Source organism: Mus pahari, chromosome 8 (assembly GCF_900095145.1).
Source record: "Mus pahari chromosome 8, PAHARI_EIJ_v1.1, whole genome shotgun sequence".
In the NCBI taxonomy this organism is placed as follows: domain Eukaryota; kingdom Metazoa; phylum Chordata; class Mammalia; order Rodentia; family Muridae; genus Mus; species Mus pahari.
In genome coordinates, this window is record NC_034597.1 from 95,453,918 (window position 1) to 95,463,978 (window position 10,061).

The window sequence follows — 10,061 nt, forward strand, 5'->3', positions numbered from 1 at the left end:
CTCCCCTCCCCTCCCCTCCCCTCCCATCCCCTCTCTAAATAGAGTTTTTCTCTCCCAGGCCCTTGGCATACTTCTGAGACTCAGTGATAAGTTCCAAGTCACATTCTCCCTGATGTGACTTAGTCCATGTGACTCCCAGCGAAAGTCCTCAAAAACTTACAAAAGATTAATAATGTAAACATAAATGTAAAAAGTCTGTTTCCATTGTAGATGGTAAGAATTGCATTCATATAATGAAAACACTTTCATATTTGAAGATTATTGGAATTTTTCTTGATAAAATTGTAAATGGAAAAATTATGTTCATATCAATTTTACTAAAAATTACAAGTGAACATTATGATTTGTGTTTTCATTAATCACATTTGACTTATTTATTTACATACCAAAGCCTTCTACCTCACTTAAACTAAATTGTTATATCTACAGGGATCATGTCTACTAACAATAACAAAAAATGTTAACTGGATTCAATCTATGGATTGCTAGGTTTTTAACATTAATTTCATTTACATACCTATATCTGTAACTTCCAACCTTACTTTTCTGAGCTATACTAAGATTGCAGCAGGGTGAGAGGAAGGTATAGGGGACTTTCAGAGAGAGGAAACTAGGAAAGGGGATAACATTGAAATGTAAATGAAGAAAATATCTAATAAAAATTTTAAAAGATTGCAACTATTTCAGAGGATTCATTTTTTTGTTTTAAATTGTTTAATAACTATCTATATGCAAACATTGCATCTGAGAATGTCTCCCAGCAGTTTGCAAGTGCCATCAGAGGTCAAATGAGAGTGCTGGATGCCAAGAAGCCAGAGATTTAGGTGATTGTGAACCTCCTAGTTCAGGTACGAAGAACTGAACCTGAGTCTTCCTTAGGCTTAATGAGTTCGCTTAAATACTGAGCCATCTCTTATCTCTCAGATGTTCTCTTGTATGCCTGTAAACTCCGTTTTTCAGACTATAGTTCAACATGCTGCACTGACTCATATGGTCAATGGCCTCCTGATTCATCCATCCAGATCCCAGCCTCTGACCCAGAGAAACACATCAGACTACCCCCATTTATCAGAGAAGGAAATCCTACCCTATTCCTCTAATGTCTTAGTCCAGCAGGAAAAAAAAAAATCTGAAATTGAATTTGATAGTCATCACCCATGGTGCTTCCTAGCTCCCTTTCTCATAAAATATTTCTCTATCACTTCTCTACTCTCTTACAGCCACATGTTAGTTTTTAAATAGATTTGTTGTGAAAATTGGTGTCAGAGCTTTACAATGGCTGTCTTGCTGTTAAGATTGAACTAGAGCTTATTCAGTCCATGGCCATCCCACACATTCTTTATGTTCAAAGCTGCTGTCAAAGAAATGGAAGGTATAACATTGTATGTACACCTCACATCATAAAGGAAGCTTATTGAACACTCAAAGGTACCAGTGCCCACAGGTAGCACATGCTGCATGATGATACACATGAGAAAAAGAATCATTGTCACTACAATGGATTAAAGCAATTTGTTTCCGTTTTAAATGGAAATGTATTTTTACATGGTTTTTAGGTAACAAAACTAAGCTGCTAGACTTACACAATATTATCTTTCCTTAAGAAAGAGCTTTAGTAGATATTGTGCTACATTTAGTTGTCATGGAGTGAAAGCATTGAATACCAAACAAGTAGTTGACCTTATTTTATTAGGTCTCCAAGGCACAAAGAAGCTCAAATGTCAACAACTGGTTATATTGCCTATAACTCAAATTCTTATCTTTTGTGCTTTCTCATTTAAATTAAAATTCTTTTCCTCTTTAGAGACATAACATCAGTTTACATAAACCCTCTGGATTCAATTACTATATATATATATATATATATATATATATATATATATATGAATTAAAACACTGTTAAATTCAATCTAAATAATGATAACCTTGCAGACATTAGGTTTCAGTGCAGTAGGAGGACATATTATTGCAGAAATAAGAAAATTTATCACAACGGTAATGGCTTTGAGGGGTTAATATGTTGTTCCCGAAGCTCAAAGAACAAAATACATGCTGCTTATACAATAAGCAAACAAGGGATATGAAATGGAGGGAAAGAAAGAAAGAAATGAATAGCACTGTCCGAAGGCAGTAGGCAAGCAATGCAAGCTGCAGTGAACACCAGCATTGAATCCACACTTTGAGAGTAGAGAAATGTTCTTTCTAAATGACCATCTATTATTTTTTTTACTTCCTTTTTATATATTTTCTAGCTGAACTTGAAAATAAGTAACTTCCCTTACTCTTCAGAATAGCACCTGTACATGTGCTTTATATTTGTTAAAATATTTAATAAAAGCTGCCTAAATATTTTCTAAGAAAAAAATTTGAGTTCACAGGTTGATGTGTTATTATATTATTACTGAGTCATTGGTATTAATGAGAGAAATGTAGCTAAACAGAGTGAATTTGATGGCAAAATTTTAAAATAAAGTTTTTAAGGAGGGTATTTTCCAATTAAATTTATGCCAATTAATTAAATATTTAGTTTGTGTGTGTGTCTTTGTGTGTGGTGGGGGGTGGGGCAGAGACTGCTTGTGCCACAGCATGTACAGAGATTTTAGAGGACAAGTCGATCTAGTCAGTTTTCTTCTTTCACCACATGTGCTCTCGAGATTAAAGTCACACCCTCATCTTGGTGCAGGTGCATTTATGCACATAGTCATATCTCCAGGCTAAGAAGATTGGATATTTGAGAAGAAATCGCAAAGATCTATCTCAACCATCTGTGAATATTATTTTCCCTAATGTGTGATCAATAGTGTATGACAATTTTCAGAGCACAGAATAATTTGAGACAGATAGAGTGAAGATTTAAGTGGAAAGTGCTTAAGCAATAACTGACGGATGGTGTGAAAAAAAGAAAAGGGAAATAGAAAGAAAAAAAAAAGGCAATGTTCTCAGGAGAGTCCTGACCATATGTTAGTTTAATTATCCAATTATTAAACAATTCTCTTTAGAGTTACAAGAAAATATTCATTACTCCTCATATGACTGTAAATATGTTTGCAAACATATTTTAAGTTTTGAGATATGGTCATTTTCGAAACTATGCCTAAACAATTAAATTTTGTAACCACATCTTCTTCATAATAGTAGACAATTGCAGGAAACTTTTAATAGACAACATAAACTATGCTTCTTAAAATCTTGACTATTATTTTCATGAGTAGAATTGTGTCAAGTATGATTGCTTCTCCTATTCTTCTCTGATCCTAAAATGCTGCCACCACATAACTAATAATTTTTAGTTTCATGTTGTTATAGATACAGACCATAAATGTTCATTTCAAATTCAAATATGGCAAAAATGCATTGTTGTACATAAGGCAAACACATTTTAGCATTTAAAGCCTCAGAATAGTATATTAAGATTTTACAATCCCTTAAAATAAATATGACTTGTAATCCTTTTGAAATGTCCCTGCAGTTTTCTACATAAAAGCATCAAGGAACTGGAGAGGTGGTTCTGGAATTAAAAAATAAAATACTCATCTTGTGGTGTGCCAAATTTCAGACAGTTCTCACTATCCATGTCTATCCAGTCCAAGTCAACCTTAACACCATGCTAATTATACTAATATTTGAAAAGAATGCATTATAATCTATTAAAATTTACATGTTCTAATTAATAGAATTTGTGTTGATTTTTTTCATTACTACATAGAACCTTGAAAAAATAATTTAAAAGAGGAACAGGATTTTAGTTCAGAATTTTGGAGTTTCAATACCTCACCAGAACGTTCCATTATTTCTGAGTCTGTAGTGCAGCCAAAATTCTTGGTATATAAACAGGGTTGAATTCCTAGCAACAGGAAAGAAAGATAGAAGTAAGAAGGAGTTTGGGCCAAGATACAACCTTGAAAAGCAAGCTTATTGGAATAAATTCCAGATAGACCCCAAATTTCATAGCTCCTTATCTCATGTCTATTTAAATTTAGGGACATGGATAAGTTAGAGGCCTTAATATCCAATCCCTTCTCAAAGTGCCTTTTTAGGCAAATTCAAAATGGCTTTACTAATTTCAAGGATTCTTTCTATCAATTCAGATAGTATTTCAATAGCCATTATAATTCCACCCTTGTCAACTTGACCCATGAGCATGCTATTTTAAAGCATAGCTAATGTACAACAAAATTTATTAAGTCATAGTTCAGGTTACCTTGCTATAACTATCCTACATAATACTGAAAATGCATTAGTTCCCTTTCCACTGTTTCAAATGTGTCGCTAAGTAGATAAGTGACTGCTGCACAGACATGGGGACTGAGGTTAGGCCACTCGGAGTTCAACAGAGTAGGTGCATCCTGATATCTCTTCTTTGTGGAGCAGAGGCAGACAGATCCTGGAGGCATTGGGAGGCAAAACTAAGTACATCAATGAAAGTCAATTTCAGGAGAATTTGTTTCAGAACCTAAAGGTGAGCATTGATGAAAGCAAATAAAATGTTAGCTCCAGGACACAACATGGACACAGGCTATCCTGAAATTATATAACCTGTGTGCATGCAACATACACACACATGTTTGTGCACACACACACAAACACACACAAACACACATACAAACACACACACATACACACACATACACCTGCAGAAATTCTTTGTCACCTAGCTGTATTTGAAATTGTTATTTTTATTTTATTTCTCAAAATATCATTTGAAAAATATGTGCATTAAACAGTGAATTAATATAAATACTCAGTCATTTATAACACAGCAATATACAGTGATAAGCTATAATTTAAGGATATCTAATATAGTGGTACCCACCCTTCATCGTGGCACTCTAGCACTTGGAGGCAGAGGCAGGCAGGTATTTTTGAGTTTGCTGTGAATCTGATCTACAGAGCCAGTTCTATGATAATGATAGCTATGTAGAGGAAATCTCAAACCCTGTCTTGAGAACAAAATAAATAAAATAAGAAAAATGAACTTATTTGTGCCATTTATCTCAGTTGCTATATAAGAAGGGACATTTTAATTTATATTATTTTATATCAGTGAAGAACTTTTAGACACTCAATAGAAGAAATGCTCTAGGAAGTCCGTAGAGATTACCTTTAATTGTTTGCTTTAAATTATGAAGGAATTTCTTCTATTTTAACAGTCATGACGTTATGGTTCCATAACACCAATTACTCTTCAATCTTTCATTAACAGTATATTTAGTAAGCATATAATGAACACCTGCTTTTATGTTCATGTCTAAAATCTATCACTAATATACAAAACACTAATATACTAATCAGCAATTCTACACTAATTTGTTTATATAGACAATATTAGTACTAATGCATAGTTCTTATAAATGCTAGCAATTTTTCAAATAAGGTGTTACTTTTTTAATATATTTCTTGAGATAGAAGATAGAAAAAAATGGAAAATAAAAATCACCTGCTATGCTTCTGACTGACTTTCTACTAAGGCTAGATCAGCAGTCAGATACTAGTCCACACATGCAGCATGTGTGCCTCATAGGTCAGAAGAAATCAAAGACACCGGTGAGAATCTTGCTTAAATACTGAAGCCAGCTGACACAACCATGGGGACCAGCTGACAAGGTACCCACTTCTCCCCCCTCCAACCCCCCCCCCCCCACTGCTCTTTCTGCTAGCTGCTTCCTCTTTGCACAGATCAGCAGCCAGATACCTGCCCAATAGGAGGTCTGCAATAAGGAAAGACACAGAGTTCAGCTGACACAAGGATTGCCTACCCTGCCAAGCTTCACCTTCCTACTGGTCCTCTTCTCTACCCTGGCCAGATCAGCCGGCCTGATACCCACCCACACCCCATAGCCTACTTGCCTCCCCGGATGCCCAAAATAACTATGGATACAGCTTTCCTACCTCCCAGGAGATCCACAATAACCAGGGACACAGGAGGCCTGCTCTAAACAGGGACACAAAACGCCCACCCTAACCAGAGAGACAGCACTGCCTGCTTCCAAGGAGACTGACTCTATCCACCTCAAAGGAGGCTAGATCTAGTCATAGACACCAAGGACAGTTAACACCAGAGATAACTCAATGGCCAGAGGCAATAGAACCCAATACAATCCAGGACGAAGAGAACCAAGTAATCCCACCACAGCAAGTTCTGGATACCCCAACATGCCTGAAAAGAAAGATAATAACTTAAAATTCCATTTCATGAAGACAATAGAGGCCTTCAAGGAGGATACAAAAAACGCCTTTAAAGAAATATGGGGAAACCCATGTAAACAGGTAGAAACCCTTAATGAGGAAACAAATAAATCCGTTAAAGAAATACAGGAAGCAGGAAGCAGATGAAAGGATTGAGCAAAATGGTCCAAGAACTAAAAATGGAAATTAAAAACAGTAAAGAAGACCCAAGGGTAAGCAACCCTGGAGATGGACAACTTAGGGAAGAGATCATGAGCTACAGATGTAAGTATCAGCAACAGAATACAAGAGATAGAAGAAAGAATGTCAGGCATAGAAGATGCCATAGAAAATATTGACATATAGGTCAAAGACATACAAAGTATAAAAAAATCCAAACCCAAAGGATGCAGGAAATTCAAGACATAATATTATGATCAAAACTAATAATAATTAGGGTGAAGAATTCTAGCTCAAGGAGCCAGAAAATATCTTCAACAAAATCACAGAAGAAAAGTTCACTACTCTAAAGAAAGAAATGGCCATAAATAGCCAACACCACATAGATTGGACCAGAAAAGAAAATTCTCTCATCACATAATAATCAAAATAATAAATGCAAAGAACAAAGAAAAAATACTAAAAGCTGTAATGGGAAAAGGCCAAGTAACATATAAAAGAAGACCTATAAGAATTACATAAGACTTTTCACCACAGACTGCAAAAGCCTGGGCGGATGTCATACAGACCCTAAGAGAACAAAAATGGCAGCTCAGCCTACTATACCCAGCAAAACTCACAACTACCACAGATGTAGAAACTAAGCTATTCCAAGGCAAAACCAAATTTAAACAATATATTTCCACCAATCCAGCGCCACAGAGGATAATGGAAGGAAAAGTATAACACAAGGAGGGAAATTACACCCAAGAAATAGGAAGAAATTAATCTTTTCATAGCAAACCTGAAAGAAGATATACGCAGCATAATTCCACATCTAACAAGAAAAAAAAGCAAAACAAAACATGAACCAACAACCATTGGTCAGTAATATCTCACTATCAATGGACTCAATTCCTCAACCAACAGATATATGCTAACAGACTGAAGATGTAAAAAGGACTCAGCATTTTGCTGCATATAGGAAACACCTCACTGACAAAGACAGATATTACCTCAAAGTGAAAGGCTGGGAAAAAAAATTTCCAAGCAAATGATCCCCAGAAAGAAGCTGAAGTAGCCATTCTAAAGTCCAACAAAATAGACTTTCAACCAAAATGTATCAAAAAAGATGGGCAAAGATACTACATACTCATCAAAGGAAATATCCACCAAGGTAAACTCTCAAGTCTGAACATCTTTGACTCAAAGGCAAGGGCAACACAACATTTGTAAAAGAAACATTACAGAAGCTCAAAGCACACATTGAACTGCACTCAGTAATAGTAGAAGATTTTAAAACCCTACTCTCACCAATGGGTAGATCATGGAAACAGAAACTAAACAGATGCCATCCAGACCCCAAGAGAAAACAAATATTAGCCCAGGATATTATAACCAGCAAAACTCTCCAGTCACCATAGCTGGAGAAGTCAAGATATTCCATGACAAAACCAAATGTAATATCTTTCTACTAATACAGCCTACAGAGGATACTTAAAGTCAATCTCAAATAAAAGCAGGGTAACTTTACCAAGAAATTAAACATTTTACAAAAAAAAAAAAACCAAAAAACCAAACCAAACAAAGAAGAGAATCATACACACATGATATTACTGCCAGCAACAAAAGTAACAGGAAGTAACAATTATCTGTTTGTAATATCTCTTAATATCAAGGAATTCCAGTAAAGAGATAGGCTACTGGATAGAAAACAGGATCCAGTGTTTTGCTATTTACAAGAAACAAAATTCAGTCACAGAGACAGACACTAGCTCAGAGTAGATGTCTGGGAAAATGTCTTCCAAGCAAATGAACCCAAGAAACCAGCTAGACTTGACATCCTAATATCCAATAAAATATACTTTCAACCAAAAATTATCAAATAAGATAGGGAAGGACATTTCATATTCATCAAAGGAAAATTCCACCAACAGAAAGTCTCAGTTCTGAACATCTATGCCCCAAATGCAAGGGGACTCACATTGGTAACAGAAATGTTACTAAAGCTCAAAACACACACTGAACCTTACATCATAACAGTGGGAAACTTCAACACCTCACTCTCACCAAAGAACAGGTCATGGAAACAAAAAATCAATACTTACAGTGTGAAACTAAAAGAATTTATGAACCAAATGCATTTAACAGATTTCACAAACACACACACACACACACACACACACACACACACACACACACACACCCTTCTTCTCAGCACCTCTTGGAACCTCCTCCAAAATCGACCATATAATCAGACATAAAACAAGCCTTAACAGATACAAGAAGATTGAAATAATCCCATATATTCTATCAGATCACAACAGACTAAGGCTATATTTCAAGAACAACATTAATCAAAAGAAAGCCCACATACTCGTAGAAACTAAACAATTCTCTGATCAATGATAACTTGGTCAGAGAATAAATAAATAAATCTAGGACTTTATAGGATTTAATGAAAATGAAGACATGTCATACCCAGTCTTTGGGACTCAATGAAAGCAGTGTTAAGAGGAAATTTCATAGCAATATGTACCTTCTTAAAGAAATGGATGAGACTCTGTAAAAGAAACTTAACAGAACACGTCAAAGCTCAAGAATATAGAAACAAACAAATGAACAGGCCTGATTTCTAGGTCTGTGTGGCAGTGGGTTTCGAGGGAAAGTGTCTTTCCTGATTGCTGATTCCCTGGCAGTTGTCGCCTGTGGTACCCAGTGTGGGGGCTTTAAAAAAGGCCCAATTACTTGTCTGTTATGTTTCAAATCTGTTTATTAGGCAAATATTTAATCTTTAAATGAATCTATTTTGTGCCCCCTCCTTGGTATTTTTCAGCCAAATGTAGGTGTAGTAGCCATATAACCATATCACATCTGAAAATGCTTACTAAATTATCATCTTCACAACCATAGTGATCAGAGCTTCCTCTTTTACTGTTTTATTATAATAAGCACATACTGCCTGCTTAATCTCCTCTATTCGTATAGCTTTTCCTTTTTTTATATGCAAGAAGTTATTATTTACTAGCATTAACATAATATCCCTAGATATTAGATTGTTTTGTTTTTGTGATTTTGAGGAGTGAGCCCTGGGCATTTCAAATGATATACATATGTTCTACTGAGAACAGACTCACTTTTAATTGTCTATTTATGCCTACTATATAAGCCTCTGGATCAACAAATTCTGCTTGTAGTAAAGATATCAAGAAATATTAGTTGAATGAATAAATAGTCATTTATACTTTGCCTAAATTATCATCTGTCACACAGTGTTTAACTATTCCCTTTGTGAGAACAATGCCTCTGTAAAACTGATTCCATTAGAAATATGAGTCTGATAAAGATTTCTGACTCCGTGGCTTCATATAAACAGAACTTGCTTCAAAATAAATAAGTTCTTATGAACTTCAGTATATTACCACTTTTATTCTGTGAAAAGAACAAACCATCATCTGTTTGATTATAATTTGCTTTATGACTAACATTGAATGGCTGCTTAGGGACTGCTTTTTCTTGAATTCAGCCTTTTCATGATCAATAGGCTTTCCCTTGGAGGGATCATTAGAACACAAGTTGACATTCATTAGTATTTAGAAGATGAACAACATAATGCATTTGCTTTTTGTTCTGCAATCTGGTGTTATTTACTTCAATATGCAAATCTATATCATGGCAACAAATAAGTACGTGACTATAGTTCCCTAACTTTCACATTCAACAATGCAGAAATGACT